This window comes from Mobula birostris, chromosome 7 (assembly GCF_030028105.1).
Source record: "Mobula birostris isolate sMobBir1 chromosome 7, sMobBir1.hap1, whole genome shotgun sequence".
Classification (NCBI taxonomy): domain Eukaryota; kingdom Metazoa; phylum Chordata; class Chondrichthyes; order Myliobatiformes; family Myliobatidae; genus Mobula; species Mobula birostris.
Genome location: NC_092376.1, coordinates 178,576,353 through 178,593,285, shown reverse-complemented (window position 1 = coordinate 178,593,285; position 16,933 = coordinate 178,576,353).

Sequence of the window (16,933 nt, the reverse complement as noted above, 5' to 3'; positions counted from 1 at the left end):
ACCTCTTTCAGAACCCTAGGGTGCAATTCATCTGGCCAGGTGATTTATGTACCTTTAGGTCTTTCAGCTTTTTGAGCACCTTCTCTCTTGTAGTAGTAACTGCACCCACTTCTCTTCCTTCACACACTACAACATCAGGCATACTGCTAGTGTCTTCCATAATGAAGACTGATGCAAAATACTCATTTAGTTTATCAGCCATTTCCTTGTCCCCTATTATTATTTCTCCTGCCTCATTTTCTAGTAGTCCTATATCCACTCTCATTTCTTTTTTTTCTTAACATACTTGAAAAAACTTTTAGTATCCACTTTGATGTTATTTGCCAGCTTGCTTTCATATTTCATGTTTTCCCTTCAAATGATTTTTTTTAGTTGCTCCCCCTGTAGATTTTTAAAATCTTCCCAATCCTCTATCTTCCCACTAATTTTTGCTTTGTTATATGCCCTTTCTTTTGCTTTTACAATAGCTTTGACTTCCCTTGTCAGCCATGGTTGTACTATTTTACCATTTCAGTATTTCTTCATTTTTGGAATACATAAGTTCTGCACCTTCCTTATTTTCCCCAGAAACGCACGTCATTGCTACTCGGCTGACATCCCTGCCAGCAGCTCCTTCCAATTTACCTTGGCCAATTCCTCTATCATACCACTGTTAATTTCCTTTGTGAAATGCTGCTACATCAGAGTTTACTTTCTATCAAATTTCAAGTTGAACGCAAGCATATTGTGATCACTGGATCCTAAGGGTTCCTTTTCTTTAAGGTCCCTAATGGCCTCCAGTTCATTATATAACACCCAGTCCAGTATAGCCGAACCCCTAGTAAGCTCAACGACAAACTGCTCTAAAGAGCTATCTCTTAGGGAATCAACAAACTCACTCTCTTGAGGTCCATTACCAACCTGATTTTCCCAATCGACCTGCATGTTAAAATCTCCCATGACTATCATAACATTGCCCTTTTGACTGGCCTTTTCTATTTCCTGTTGTAACCTGTGGTCCACCTCCCAGCCACTGTTGGGAGGCCTGTATATAACTGCCATCAACGTCCTTTTACCCTGGCAGTTTCTTAACTCAACCCACAAGGATTCAACATCTTCTGATCCTATGTCACATCTTTCTACTGATTTGATGCCATTCTTTAGCTGTAGAGCCACGCCACCCTCTCTCCCTACCTTCCTATCCCTCCAATATAATGTGTAACCTTGGACATTCAGCTCCCAACTACAACCATCCTTCAGCCACAATTCATTTGTAGCCACAACATCACACCTAGCAATATGTAATAGTGCAATAAGATCATCCACCTTATTTCTTATACTACGTGCATTTAGATACAACACCATGAGTACCGTATTTGCTATCCTTTCTGACTCTGCATCCCGAATTATTTGATACTCAGCCTGTTGGCTGCAACAAAGTCCCATCACCTGGCTGCCCTTTCTGACAGTTTGACTGCACACTATCTTTACTTTTTTACCATCTGTCCTATCCTGATTCCCTTCACTGCAGTTCCCACCCCCCTGCCAAATTAGTTTCTCCAACCATTGAGGTTAAGCTAACCACTATTAGTAACATTAATGTAAAGAAGGACAAGTCAATGATTGGGTACAAATGTAGACAGAGCAAAGAGTTACTTTGTACCACAGAGGCAAAATTCAAAAGTGCATAGCATCCAGAATAAGATGGAGAAACATGTGGCGTGATTTCAGATTGGTCGGTATGATGCTGTGGGCATCATAGAGTTGTAGCTGAAAGAAGGCTATAGTTGGGAGCTTCCCATCAAAGGACATACTCTGTATCAAAAGGACAGGCAGGAAGGCAGAGACGGTGGTGTGTTCTGTTGGAAAGAGATGGGAATACATCTTTAGAAAGAGGTGTCATAGGGTCAGAGAAAGTTGAATCTTTGTGGGTGGAGTTAAGAAACTGCAAAGGTAAAAAGAAACCACTATGGGAATCATATATAGGCCTCCAAATAGTAGATGTAGGGTTGAGATTGCAAAGGAAGCTGGAAAAGTCTGTAACAAAGGTAATGACACAATTGTAATGGGGGACTTCAATATGCAGGGGGATTAGGAAAGTCAGATTGATGTCGGATTGCAAAAGAGGGAATTTGTTGCATAGCTGAAACATGGCTTTTTAGAGCAGCTTGTACTTAAGCCTATTTGGGGAAAGGCTGTCTTAGATTGAGTGTTGTGTAATAACCCAGATCTTATTAGGGAGCTGAATTTACAGGAATCCTAAGAGGCAGTGATCATAATATCATTGAATCCATACCACAATTTGAGAGGGAGAAGCATTACCCACATGTATCAGTATCACAATGGAATAAAGGGAATTAGAGGCATGAGAGAGGAGATTGCCTAGGTGTATTGGAGGAGGATACCGGCAGGGATGATGGCAGAGCAGAAATGGCTGAAGTTTCTGGGAATAGCTCACAAGGCGTACAATAGATATGTCTCACAGAAGAAGTTCTCAAATAGCTAGAGTAGTCAACTGTGGATGACAAGAAAAATTAAGGACTCCATAAAAGCCAAGGAAAGGGCATATATAATGTAGCAAAAGAAGTGGGAAGTTGGATGATTAGGAAGCTTTTAAAATCCAACAAAAGGCAACTAAAAGAGGTATGAGAAGGGAAAAGATTAAATATGAGAGCAAACTAGACAATAATATAATGATGATGGTGAGGTAGTAATGGGGGACAAAGAAATGGCAGATGAACTTAACGGGTACTTTGCATCTGCCTTCACTGTGGGAGACATGAGAAGTGTGCCAGAGGTCTGTGAGTGTCAGGGAGCAGGAGTGGGTGTCATTACTATTACAAAGGAAGAAGTGCTAGACAAACTGAAAGGTCTTAAGGTGAATAAGTCACCTGGACCAGATGGACTACATCCCAGAGTCCTGAGAGAGGTTGCTGAAGAGATAACAGATGCATTGGTTATGATCTTTCAAGAATCACTTGATTCTGGCATAGTCCTGAAGGACTGGAAGATTGCAAATGTCACTCCATTCTTTAAGAAGGGAGAAAGCCAAAAGAAAGGAAATTATAGGCCAGTTAGCCTAACCTCAGTGGTTGGGAAAGTGTTGGAGTCTATTATTAAGGATGAGGTTTCGGGGTACTTGGAGACTAATGATAAAATAAGTCAAAGTCAGTATGGTTTCTGTCAAGGGAAATCTTGCCTGACAAATCTGTTAGAGTTCTTTGAGGAAGTAACAAGCAGGGTGGACAAAGGAGAGGCAGTGGATGATACTTACCTGGATTTTCAGAACGCATTTGATAAGGAGCTCGCAGGAGGCTGCTTAACAAGATAAAATACATTGGTGTTGCAGGAAAAATACTGGCATGGATAGAAAAATGACTGACAGGCAGGAGGCAGTGAGTGGGAATAAAAGGGGCACTTTCTTGTTGGCTGCCAGTGTCTAGTGGTGTTCTACAGAGGTCAGTATTGGGACTGCTACTTTTCACATTGTTTGTCAATGATTTGGATTATGGAATTGATGGCTTTGTGACAACGTTTGTGGAAGATATGAAGACAGGTGGAAGGATAGGCAGTACTGAGGAAGTAACATGATGCAGCAGGACTTGGACAAATTGAAATAACGGGCAAAAAGGGGGCAGATGGAATACAGTGTTGGGAAATGTATGATAACGCATTTTATTGAAGGATCAATAGTGCGGTCTATTATCCAAATGGGGAGAAGGTTCAAATATCAGAAGTGCAGAGGCATTTCAGAGGCGTCGTGCAAGACTTCCAGAAGGTTAATTTACAGGTGGAGTCCGTGGCAAAGTAGGCAAATACAATGCTGCCATTTATTTCAAGGAGAATGGAATATAAAGCAAGGAGAAAAAGCTGAGCATTTTTAAGACACTGCTCAGGCTGCACTTGGAGTATTGTCAACAGTTTGGAGCCCCATATCTCAGAAAGGATGTGCTGTCATTGGCGAGGGTCCAGAGGAGGTTCACAATGATGGTTCCGGGAATGATAGGGTTAAGATATGTGGAGTGTTTGGCAGCTTCGGGCCTGTACTCACTGGAATGTAGGAGAATGCAGGGGGATCTCATTGAAACCTATTTAGTTGAAAGTACTAGATAGGGTGATGTGGAGAGGATGTTTCCTTTGATGGGGGTATCCAGAACTAGAGGATACTGCCTCAAAATTGAGGGCTGACCTTTTAGGATGGAGGTAAGGAGGATTGTTTTTTAGCTGGAGGTTAGTGAATTTGTGAAATGTGAACTGTGGTGGAGGACAAGTCCGTGAGAATATTTAATGTGGAATCTGATCATTTCCTAGTCGATCAGGGCATCAAAGTTATGGAGAGAAAGCAGCTGTATGGGGTTGAGTGAGATCCAGGATCAGCCATCATGGAATGGTGGAGCGGACTCGATGGGCTAAATGGCTTAATTCTGCTCCTTTGTCTTATGGTCTTAACACAAATGAAACATTTTGCTGTATATTTTGATTGTACACGTGATAAATAAATCTAAATCTGATCTCAAAAAGCAACAAATTTCTCAACATAAGTCAGTGATAATAAAACTGTATCTATTTCCTGACATCAAGGTTCAGAGCTGGTCACCTCATTGGTGCAGTGAATTATTTTAACCCTTAGAAAGCTTGTATGGTGCTGTAGCCAATAATTCATCCCTGGTAGCAATATAAGAGTGACTCAAAGAAGGATTCAGTTAACTTTCCTAAGGATTTACAGTGGGGGAGTCTGGAAGGAATTCCCCTTTCCCATTCCTAAAGATTCACAGTTTTTTTTACAAAATATCTTTATTACAAATTCAGTGCTACAATATACACAAACCAGTGACTAACACAATTACCACACAACTACTAGACAAACTACATTAAACTAAAATGTTTCCATCTCTGTCAATGATGGCACTAATCACCCGTGGAGCCCAACGGTCCCAGAACACCTCTATGGTCGCCGTGGACAGCATGTGGTCCTTTTCAACGGTTACCTGAGCATGGATATGCCCCCTAAACATTGCCAGGCAGTCTGCCCGGGCAAAACCCTCCACCACCCGTTTCCAGGACCCACGGATAGCTGTGTTTGCCAGACCTTTCCCATTCCGAAAGATTCACTGCTGAAGCCTGGAAGGAATTCCAGTTCCCCATTCCTGAGGATTCACTATAGGGGAGTCTGGAAAAAATTTCCCTGTCCCATTCCTAAGGATTGGGTGCCACGGTAGCATAACAGTTAGGGCGACGCGATTACAGCTCAGGATGTCAGAGTTCAATTCCGATGCCATCTGTAAGGGGTCTGCACATCCTCACTGTAGAATGCATGGGTTTTTTTGAGGTGCTCTGATTTCCTCCCACAGTGCAAAGACATACTTGGTAGTAGGATATTTGCTTATTGTAAATAATTCTGTGATTAGGCTAACGTGCTATTGTGGATTGCACCACAGCTCAAAGGGGCAGAAGGGCCGATTCCACTCCACATCTCAATAAATAAAATAAATAGATTAACTGTGGGGAGCATGGAAGGAATTTACCTTTCTGTTTTCCCCTATTCCCTACATCCAAACCCTCTGCCTCATTTGGCATAAGAAAAGAAATCCCTCCAGCACTTTCCATGTGCTGGGTAACATTCCTTTGGGTTATGGGTCATGGCTGGTTCCTGCTCCAATTTCTATTTCTTCCCACAAGACCTGACGTCATTGCCATGGGCTTTGGACAGGAGACAGATTTGAACATTGGTTTCACATCCTTTACAAAACACACATTCCCACCCACCAACCACAGATTAATTCATCTCAGCATGATTCATCGCACTTTCTCTTTAGACAAGGATTTTAATTTCTGAAGGGAGCAATTTGCACATACAGATATGACTGAAATTTTGCAAAGTGTGAGTAATCTGGTTCTTTTTTTGTCTGTTACTCAGACTACTATTTATTGACTGCATCTTCACCTTCAACACTGTAATTCCTCAAAAACTCATCTCCAAGCTCCCAGACTTGAGACTCCACATCTCCCTTTGTAACTGGATCTGTGACACCCTGACCCACAGTCCATAATTGGTAAGGACAGGCAGCAACACCTCCACCACAATTATCCTCAACTTTGCTGCTGCACAAGGTTATGCCCTCAGCCCTCTGCTTTACTCTCTGTACGCTCACCACTGCGTGGCCAGATTCTGCCTAGCTCCATTTCCAAGTTTACATTTGACACCAACATAATGGGCCAAATCTCAAATATCAAATGGTTGTTGTGCAGGAAAGCTTAGTGACATAGAGCTCTGATAAAAGCGTTTTCCTCAACGTCAGTATAACAAAAGAGCTTGTTACTGAGTGGGTGGGGGAATGATCCACCAGCTCCTGTTTGCATAAAGCTACTGACGTCAAGATGGTTGAGAGCTCCAAGATCCCAGGAATAAGACCTCACCAATAGCCTGATATCCTGTCCTGGTCCAACCACATCCATGCTCTGCCAAGAAAGCACATCAGCACTTCAGAAGGGTAACAAAATTTAACATGCTCCCATTGACATTCATCAGTTTTTCTTTCAATGCACCTATAAAAAGCTTCGGATGCATCGTGACTTGACTTTGCAGCTACTCTGCTTGAAACCTCAAAAAACTGCAGGGAGTTGTAAACCCTGCTCAACACTTCATGGAAACCAGCTTCCCATTTACGGACTCTGTCTACACTTCTCACTGCCTTAGTACAGACGCCAACATAATCAAAGACCCCTGCCATCCAGCACATTCTTCCTTCTCCACTCTTCCATCAGGGAGAAGATATAAATGCCTGAAAGCCAGGTGTCAAGGTGTCATGGTGAGTGCTGGCAACAACTGAACACAGGTGCAGAAGAACAGCAGACTCCCATGTAGAGACAGGAACAAAAGGTTATATATAACGAATTCTAAGAGGGCATCAATGACACAACGGAGCAACACTGTGAGACACATCATTCTCAACACAAGTACTCCCCGACAAGTGCTAAACAAAAGTCCACATTAAATAATCATAGCAAGTGGCAAACCTGCGTCTGTCACAATCAACTTTACAAGATTAAACAGAAAGCACAATGACTCCCGTTAAGGCAATTCATACAGGAGGAGATGTTATTTCCAATCCACACAAATGGCGGTCTTCCAGTTAGGAAGCTGATTATTCAGTTGCAGAGGCAGGTACAGAGGCCCAGGTTCTGGAACTTTGTAATCAGAACTGTAGGGGTGATGATGTTAAACACTGAGCTTTAGTCAATAAACAGCATCCAGACATAGGTGTTTGTATTGTCCAGGTGATCCAAGGCCACATGGACAGCCATTGAGATTGCATCGATCGTAGACCTATTGTGGCGATGGGGTGTATGGGGTGTCATTGAGGACTAGCATCTCTGGTTGGGGAACATGTCGCGTCCTTTTCAAGGCAGTTAGCCCACCTTTGATCCCCACCTGGCACTCAGCTCTCACCTGTGGCCCCCCGTAGCTGTTTGCATGTGACAGCGGCCACACCCCGGGCAACGGCTTCGACAAGCTGGCTAACCCAGGTGAGGGTAGCCGATGGGTCTCAAACCCTCAGTGAAATATGGAGTTGTCTGTCCCAGCATGTGAAGACAAACCCCGGCGGATTGAGCGGATGAGACCAGTGGAAGTTCCAATGGTCAAGAAGGCGGTCTCTGCAAGCGCCGTGGAACGTGTAGAGCACAACAAGACACAGAAGACGTCCTGGTCATCCACTGCGCCTCGTCCCATCTCCAGCCAACTCGACTCCTGTCTTGCCACTTGATCCAGATGGGAATTGGGAAGAGAGAGTGAGGCTGATGCTGCGCAAATCTCCCTCACTTAAATCCAAATCTAGCACTAGTCTCGACACCATTATAAGCCGGCTGGTGGCGCAGTGACATCAGCGCCGGGCTCCAGAACGAAGGTTCCCGAGTTCAAATCCAGTCGGGCTGCTCCCAGGCACACTGTCCATCCGTGCTGGGTTGAGTGTCAAACTAGCAATTCGACCTCATAAAAAGTACTAATGGTGTTGAGGTCTTCATCGAAGGCGATGGACGGACCTTATTGTGACGATAGGCAAACTGCAATGGGTCCAGGTCCTTGCTGAGGCATGAATTTTAAAGAAAGATATAAACATAAAGGTAAACATTAGTTTACTTGTCACATGTACATCAAAACATTGAATTGTACAGTGAAATGTACTATTTTCTGTCAAATTAAGCCAGCAAGATGGTGCTAGGCAGCTTCCAGTGCCAACACTGCATGCCACAGCTCATTAACCCTAACTGTATGTCTCTGGAATATGGGGGGAAGAAAAACAGACCTCCCAGAGGAATCACAGGGAGAACATACAAATTCCTTACAGACAACGGCAGGAATTGAACCCCACTCTTACAGCTTGAGCTGTAAAGCATTACACTACTGTGCTCCCATCCCACCACCCCAGTGTAGCTGTATATATTATCAATAAGACCATGTAGGTTAGCGATTTGTCTCAACTTATCAGGTACACTTAACAATTATAATGATTTCATTGCAAACAGTTCCATTTTGCAAAATCTTTATCAAAATTCTTGGCCATACAGTATTTCATAAAGCAGTGCATGTCATACTTTATTATAGTAGACTTATTCATGAAATCAAAGTTCTTTAAAATGTTATAGTGGAAGTTGGAGCTGAATAAACCAATAAAGTATCTGATAATCATCAGTTGCTGCAAATGTATTAGTGTATCGATTCTAAGTCACAGATCTTCTGACAAGTGTTCTTTTGATAAATGGGTAAAAAGCTTCAGAACAAAATGTTAGAAATCTGAAAGATGAAGAGGCTGAAAATACCTCAGCAGATTAGGAACATCAGTAAACAGAGAATTTATTAAATGTTGATGTCAAGGCGAACTTGAATTTGAAACACGGAGTGTCTTTACAAGAATAATAGCAGGGATTGGAAAATAACTGGTACATGTGCCTTTATTTCGAAGTTAACTCACACAAAATTCTGGAGGAAATCAGCAGGTCAGGCAGCATCTGTGGAGAGGAGTACAGAGTTGATAATTCGGGCTGAGATCCTTCATCAGGACTGGAAAGAAAGGGGGAAGAAGGCAGAATAACAAGACAGAGAGAGAGCAAGGAATACACGCTAGACGGCGATGTCACAGGGAAGGTAGGAGGGTGGGGGAGTGGTGATGAAGCAAGAAACTGAGAGGCGATAAGTGGAGAAAGTAAAGGGCTGAAGTAGAAGTAATCCAATAGGAAGAGAGTGGACCATGGGAGAAAGGGAAGGATGAATGCAGAGGCATTTGACAGGCATTTAAGGAGAAGAGAAGAGGTAAGAGTGGAGCCAGAATGAGGAATAGAAGATTCACCCACCCTCTCAGCAAAAAAAAAATTAAAATCTCAGCCCCAGATGATCTATTCTTTGTCTGAGACCGTGATTCCTGATACAGTATTCCTCAACCAGGAGTATTCTCCTTCCCCACATCTAGCCCCTCAAACCCTTTAGGAATTTTATTGCAAGTTTATCTCCCATTGACATCATCTCTCATTCTTTTATACTCTGGACAATTGCACTGCTGCTGTAAAACAACAAATTGCACGACATATGCCAGTGATATTAAACCCGATTCTGATACTTACTCTACTCGACCGCTCCTTTTACAGGCCAACCTGCAATGCCTGGAATTGGTCTGGTGGATCTCTTTCATATTCCCTAAGTGAAAATTCTAGAGAGATAAAGAGAGAAATTGTAGATCAAAATTTACATCAAAATGGGTTGTTTGCAGCAAATCAAATCAGTTAGGATTGTGCTGGGTGATTTGTGTGTGTCACTCCACCTCTGGCACCAACATAGCATGCCCACAGCTCACTAACCCTCACCCAAACCTCTTTGAAAAGTGGGACGGAATGGTAGCACGTGGTCATGGGGAGATCATACAAACACCCTACAGACAGCAGCATGAATCAAACTCTGATCTTACAGCTACTGCTGTAATAGTGTTATGTTAACACTATGCAACCATGCAGCCCACCTGCACAACTGTGCAGCTCACCTACATGACTGTGCCTCCCACAAATGTTTGGACTAGATAAGGAAACCAAAACTGTATTCAATCTTCTGGTGTGCAATCACAAGGACCTTGGAAAATTGTATATTTACTCATGTAATCACATCCTCTTACAATAAGATTCAAGATTGCTTAATGTCCTTTTCTGGACACAAGTATAAATGAGAACAAAATAATTGTTTCTCCAGATCCAATGCAACACAAAATAAAACACAAGAGATAAACAGCACAATACTAATAAAAAGAAGCGATAAAATAGATACATAAACACGAGGAATTCTGCAGATGCTGGAAATTCAAGCAATACACATCAAAGTTGCTGGTGAACGCAGCAGGCCAGGCAGCATCTCTCGGAAGATGTACAGTCAACGTTTCGGGCTGAGACCCTTCGTCAGGATTAACTGAAAGAAGAGCTAGTAAGAGATAACTGAAGGAAGAGCTAGTAAGATCTCTTACTAGCTCCTCCTTCAGTTAGTCCTGACGAAGAGTCTCGGCCCGAAACGTCAACTGTACATCTTCCTACAGATGCTGCCTGGCCTGCTGCATTCACCAGCAACTTTGGAATAGATACATAAGATAGCTTATATACATAAGGTTGATTCATCCGTTGTTCATTATGTGCTGACACAGGCGGTCATGGTCTTTCCATGACCATGATTGTTCTTGGCAAACTTTTCTACAAAAACAATTTTCCATTGTCTTTTTCTGTGCAATGTATTTACAAGATGGGTGACGCCAGCCATTATCAATACCCTTCAGAGATTGTCTGTCTGGTGTCAGTGGTCACATAACCAGGACTTGTGATCTGCAGCAGCTACTCACATGACCATCCACCACCTGCTCCTATGGCTTCACATAACCCTGATCAGGGGCTAAGCAGGTGCTACACCTCGCCCAAGGGTGACATGTAGGCTAGTGGAGGGAAGGAGTGCCTTACACCTCCTTTTTGTAGAGACGAATCTCCACACTGCCACCCACACATAGACAGATTGTATGTCCAAAAAGTGATGCTAGATTAAGTTGACTGACAGGGTATAATAAAGTAGTTATGGTGGGTTAGTGGTGGAGGTGTTGATCGACCTTACTGCTTGGGGGAAGTAACTGTTTTTGAGTCTGGTTGTCCTGGTGTGGATGCTACGTAGCCTCCTCCCTGATGGGAGAGGGACAAACAGTCCATGAGCAGGGTGGGTGGGATCCTTCATGATGTTACTGGGCCTTTTTCTGGCACCTTTCTGTGTACTGTATATGTCCTTGATGGTGGTTAGGCTGGTGCTGGTGATGCATTGGACAGTTTTGACTACCTGTTGTAGGGCTTTCCTGTCTGCTGCATTGCAGTTCCCGTACCAAGCAGTGATGTTGCTTGTCACAATAGCCTCTACCGAGCATCTGTCGAATGATGTGCAAAGTCCAGTTAGCAAAAAGAACAACATCCAAATTAGCTGCCTAATTGCCAGCTTCACCTGCGTGTTAGCCTTCACAACTTGTGTGTAAGGACAACTATGTAGATTGCATTGAACATCACCGTTTGCCACCATTAGAAGCCGCAGGGAAGCGTAGCAGTTAGCGTAATACTATTACAGCCCCCCACCTTCCGCTGCTGTTCATAAAGGGTTTGTACACTCCCTGTAACTGGTTAGCGTGCTGTATCTCCAAATATGTGAATAATGTTAAAAGTACCCAGCTTTTCTGTTTATGTACAAAAGTTCACCTGCCATTTCTCGATCACTTACTTAGATTGTCGACCAGATGTTGACATCTTTTTAAAGGTTAAACCAACAAATTGATAAAATTTCTCACCCCATTCCTCTATTCCCCATTCTGACCTTTTCCTTCTTTTCACCTGCCTATCACTTCCCCTGGATCCCTTCCTCTATCCCTTTCTCCTATTGCAAACTCTCGTCTCCTATCAGATAATTTCTCCTCCAGCCCTGAACCTTTTCCATCCACCTGGATTCACCTATCACCTTCCAGGTAGCCTCTTTCACCTCCCCCAACCTTTTAATTCAGACACCTGCCCCCTTCCCTCTCAGTCCTGAAGAAGGGTCTCAGCTCTTTTCCATAGAAGCTGCCGAGTTCCTCCAGTATTCTCTGTGTGTTGAATTGTTAAATTAGTTTATTATTGTTACATATACCAAGGAACAATAAAGAAATTGTCTTTCACCCTATCTGGACAGGTCAGTTCATTACACAGTGCTTTGAAGTAGGATAAAAGTAAAACATTAACAGAAGACAGAATGGAGTGTTTCAGTTACAGACAAAGTGCAGCGCAGGCAGACAATAGCGTGAAATGCCATGATGAGGCAGCCTGGGAGAACAAGAGACCTTTTTATTTTGCCAGTGGACATTCAATAGTCTTATAACAGTGGAATAGAAGACCATAAGGCTATAAGGAGAACAGTTAGGCCATTCGACCCATCCAGTCTGCTCTGCCATCCTATCTTGGCTGATTTATTATCCCCCTCAATCCCATTCCCCTGTCTTCTCTCCATGCCATTGATGCCCTGACTAATCAGGAACCTATCAAACTCTGATTTAAATATACCCAAAGACTTGGCCTCCACAGCTGTCTGTGGTAATGAATTCCACAGATTCGCTACCCTCTTGCTAAAGGAATTCCTCCTCATCCCTGTCCTAAATGGGTGCCCCTCTATTCTGAGGCTGTGTCCTCTGGTCCTCGACTCCCCCAGTATCAGAAACATCCTCTCCATGTCCACTCTATCTAGACTTTTCAATATTCAATGGGTTTCAATGAGATCCTTCTTCATTCTTCTAAACAAGTACAGGCCCAGAGACATCAAATGCTGCTCATACATTAACCGTTTCATCCCTGGTATCATTCTCATGAATCTCCTCTTCACCCCCTCCTATGCCAGCACAACTCTTCTTAGGGAAGGGACACAAAACTGCTTGCATTACTGCAAGTGCGGTCTGACCAACACCATATAAAACATTAGCATTACGACCTTGCTTTTATGTTCTAGTCTGTCTTGAAGCAGTCTTGAATATAAAAATGGAGATCACGTTCACAATGACTTTGCTTCTTGCACACTTTTATTAATTGCTTCAAATGGAATCACAATTACCCAGAAGTGGCTAGTGTTTCATATAGCGGGCAACATCAGTCTAGCACCTGAGTATTCAGTTTAACCACTGTTAGCTGTGAAATACGTACAGGGCTCCATGGTCTGCATGAACAATGATCAGATAATTTCTCAAATGACGCACTAGCCCTAATTATCCATTAACGTGCCTTTGCAATTCACACATATACATTGGTGATATAATTCACAGAATATTTGTTAAAAGGTGTAATTAACATTCATCTGTTTTTTTTACTCCGAAGCAGCAAAATAAGATAGGTTCGGAAAGGAAGTTTGTTACTTAAGACTAGACGCTTTTTAAGCTAATGTCAATCACAACAACAACTAAAGCAAGAGATTAACAATTAGCTTTATTTGTCACATGTACATTGAAACATACAGTGAAAATGTGTTGTTTGTGTCAAATCAAATCAGCAAGGATTGTGCTGGGCAACCTACAAGTATTGCCACATTTCTGGCACCAACAGAGTATCCCTACATTGTACCTCACTAGCCCTAACTTGTCCATCTTTTTGAAAATGGAAGGAACCTGGGGCACCCGGAGGTCATGAGGAGAACGTACAAACTCCTTAGAGACAGCAGCAGGAATCGAACCCCGATCTTACAACTGGCGCTGTAAAGCGTTACGTTGGTCGCTATGCTACTCGTGCCGCCTCTCAACTGGAAGTGAAAGACCAGCATGTGGCTGAAGAAGAAGGGATTTGAAGGGTTGCTCTCACAGGACAGATAAGGAGATTTTGCGGGAGGATACAAAGAAAGTTCACCAGGGTGCTGCCTGGATTAGAGGGCATGAGCTGGAAGGAGAACTTGGAAAAGCTAGGGTTGTTTTCTCTGAAGTGGCAGAGGGTAAGGGGACACTTGGTAGAGGTTTATAAGATTATAAGAGGCACAAGTAGACAGCCAGTATCTATTTTCCCTAGGGGTGAAATGTCTATTAGTAGAGCATGCATTTAATGAGAGAGGGGAAAAATTCAAAGGGACATGCTTTTTACAGAGTGATGGGTGTCTGGAAGGCACTGCTGGAGGTAATGGTGGAAGCAAATACTACAGAGCATGGAGGGATATGAACATTGTGAAGACAGCGGGATTTGTTTAGTTAGCTTGTGGGCTGTTCTTGTGCTGTACTGTTCTATGTTCTATTAAGGTTGTGGGAAGATCTAACAAGCATGAAATATTGGAAGAACCCAACAAGTCAGGCAGCATCTATAGAGGGAAATAAACAATCAAGCCAGAAAAGGAACGGGGAAAAAGCCAGAATAGAAATGTGGGCATAAAGAAAAGAACTCAAGCTGGCAAGTGGTTGGTGAGACCGTGAGGGGGAAGGTGAGTAGGTAGGGGAGTGGCGGGATGAGGCAAGAAGGTTAGAGGTGACGGAAGGAAAAGGCTGAAGAAGGAGAAATCTGATAGGAAAGTAGAGTGGACCATCGGGAAAGGGAAGGAGGAGGAGCACCAGAGGCAGATGATGTGCAGTTGAGGAGCAGAGAAGGGGTAAAATGGGATCCAGAATGGGGAATAGAAACAGAGACACTGGGAAGGGAGAGAAATTACCAGAAGTTATAGAAACCAATGTTCATGCTGTCAGGTTGGAGGTTACCAAAAATGGAATATGAGATGTTGCTGAAGGAAAGGGTGTTGGTAGAAACAGTGTCCCTCTGGACCAAAGTGCACAACACAGTACTTATAAATTGCACACAACACTAAGGTAAAATTACAGTAGCACGGCGGTTAGCTTGACATTAGATGCCAGGATAAAAAGGTGGAAGGGGCTGATGAAGGATCTCGGCCTGGAACGTTGACTGTTTACTCTTTTCCATAGATGCTGCCTGGCATGCTGAGTTCCTCCAGCAACTTGTGTGTGTTGCCTTGGTCAGTAGGTTCATTCTTTATTGTAAATTGTCCTGTGATTAGGCTAGGGTGTCAGATGACTCACAGGGCGGTATACTACATACATACTTTGAGTCTGAATTCGGTGGGTTGCTGGCAGTATGGTTTGAAGGTCTGGAAGGGCCCTTCAAATTGATTGATTGATAGACAGATAAATAAATAAATAGAATAATCTTAATGTTTTTAAGATAACAATAAAAGAGCACAGTAACTACTACGCTACCATGTTGCCCACTACGTTATTTTTTTCCAATAATTTTTATTTAATTATGTAACCATATTTGAACAGTTGTAAACGTCTCTGATAATCAGATGTGTTAAAATGGCTCAGAGGGAATTGACAACAGCAAGTTCTCAAAACGTTATCCGTGTTTCCCAAGGGTAGAGGCTCAGGATCTACACATGAAGTCTAGGCTGCCTGTTGTAGATTACGCCACCCGCTTTTATCCAACTTGATAACTAGACTGCTACCCATCTCAAATACCACCCATTTCAGCTTTTCACACCTGAATCAGGCTAGTTCATTGAGTCTGGGGAAATATTGCAATAATGATCAGATGACTTCCAATGTTGGTGGAATTGGAATTGTTTTTAAAATTTATTTTATTTAGAGATACAGTATGGAACAGAGCCTTCCGGCCCTAAAGATCCATGCCACCCAGCAACTCACCTATTTAACCCTAATCTAATCAAAAGACAACTTAGAATGAACAATTAACCTACTAACCGATATACCTTTGGACTGTGGGAGGAAACTAGAGCACCCAGATGAAACCCACATAGTCATGGGGAGAACGTACAAATTCCTCACAGACTGCGCTGGAATTAAACTCCGAAGCAGTAAACTGTAAGAGCACCATGCTAACCATTATGCTACTGTGGTTTATTATTGACACATGTACTGAGTCACAGTAAAAATCCTGTCTTGCATACTGACTATATAGATCAGATCATTACAGAGCGCATTGAGGTAGAACAAGGTAAAACAATAACAATGCAGAAATAGTGATGGAATTACAAAGAGGATACACTTTTAGCTACAGTATGTTTTATTGGGGGTTTGAGGAGATTTGATATATCACCAAGGACTTAGAGAACACTTACATATGTACCATGGAGAGCATTCTAACTGGTTGCATCACCACCTAGTCTGGAGCAGCCACTGCACAGGATCCAAAAAAGTTGCAGAGGGTGGTAAACCCAGCCATTATGGGCACTAGCTCAGTTTAAGTGTGTTTCATATGACAGAAAGGTGCTGGAAAAGGGGCAGTAACATCCTGCTCATGGACTATTTGCCCCACTCCCATCAGGGAAGAGGCTATGTGGCATCTATGCCAGAACCACCAGACTCAAAAACAGTTGTTTGCCCCAAGTAATGAGGCTGATCAACACCTCCACCCACTAACCCATAAGACCATAAGACAGAGGAGCAGTATTAGGCCATCTGGCCCATCGAGTCTGCTCTGCCATTCAATCATGGCTGATCTTTTTTATTTTCTCCTCATCAATCCCAGTTCTCAGCCTTCTCCACGTAACCTTTGATGCCATGTCCAATCAACAACCTATCAATCTCTGCCTTAAATACACCCAATGACCTGGCCTCCACAGCTGCATGTGGCAACAAGTTCCACAAATTCACCATCCTTTGGATAAAGAAATTTCTCCGCATCCCTGTTTTGAAATGGTGCCCCTCTAACCTGAGGCTGTGCCCTTTTGTCCTAGTCTCTCCCACCATGGGAAGCATCCTTTCCACTTCTTCTCTGTCTAGGCCTTTCAAAATTCGAAAGGTTTCAATGAGATCCCCCTTCATCCTTCTGAATTCTAGTGAGTACAGACCCACAGCCATCAAATGTTTCTCGTATGATAACCCTTTCATTCCTGGAATCATTCTTGGGAACCTCCTCTGGACCCTCTCCAATGCCA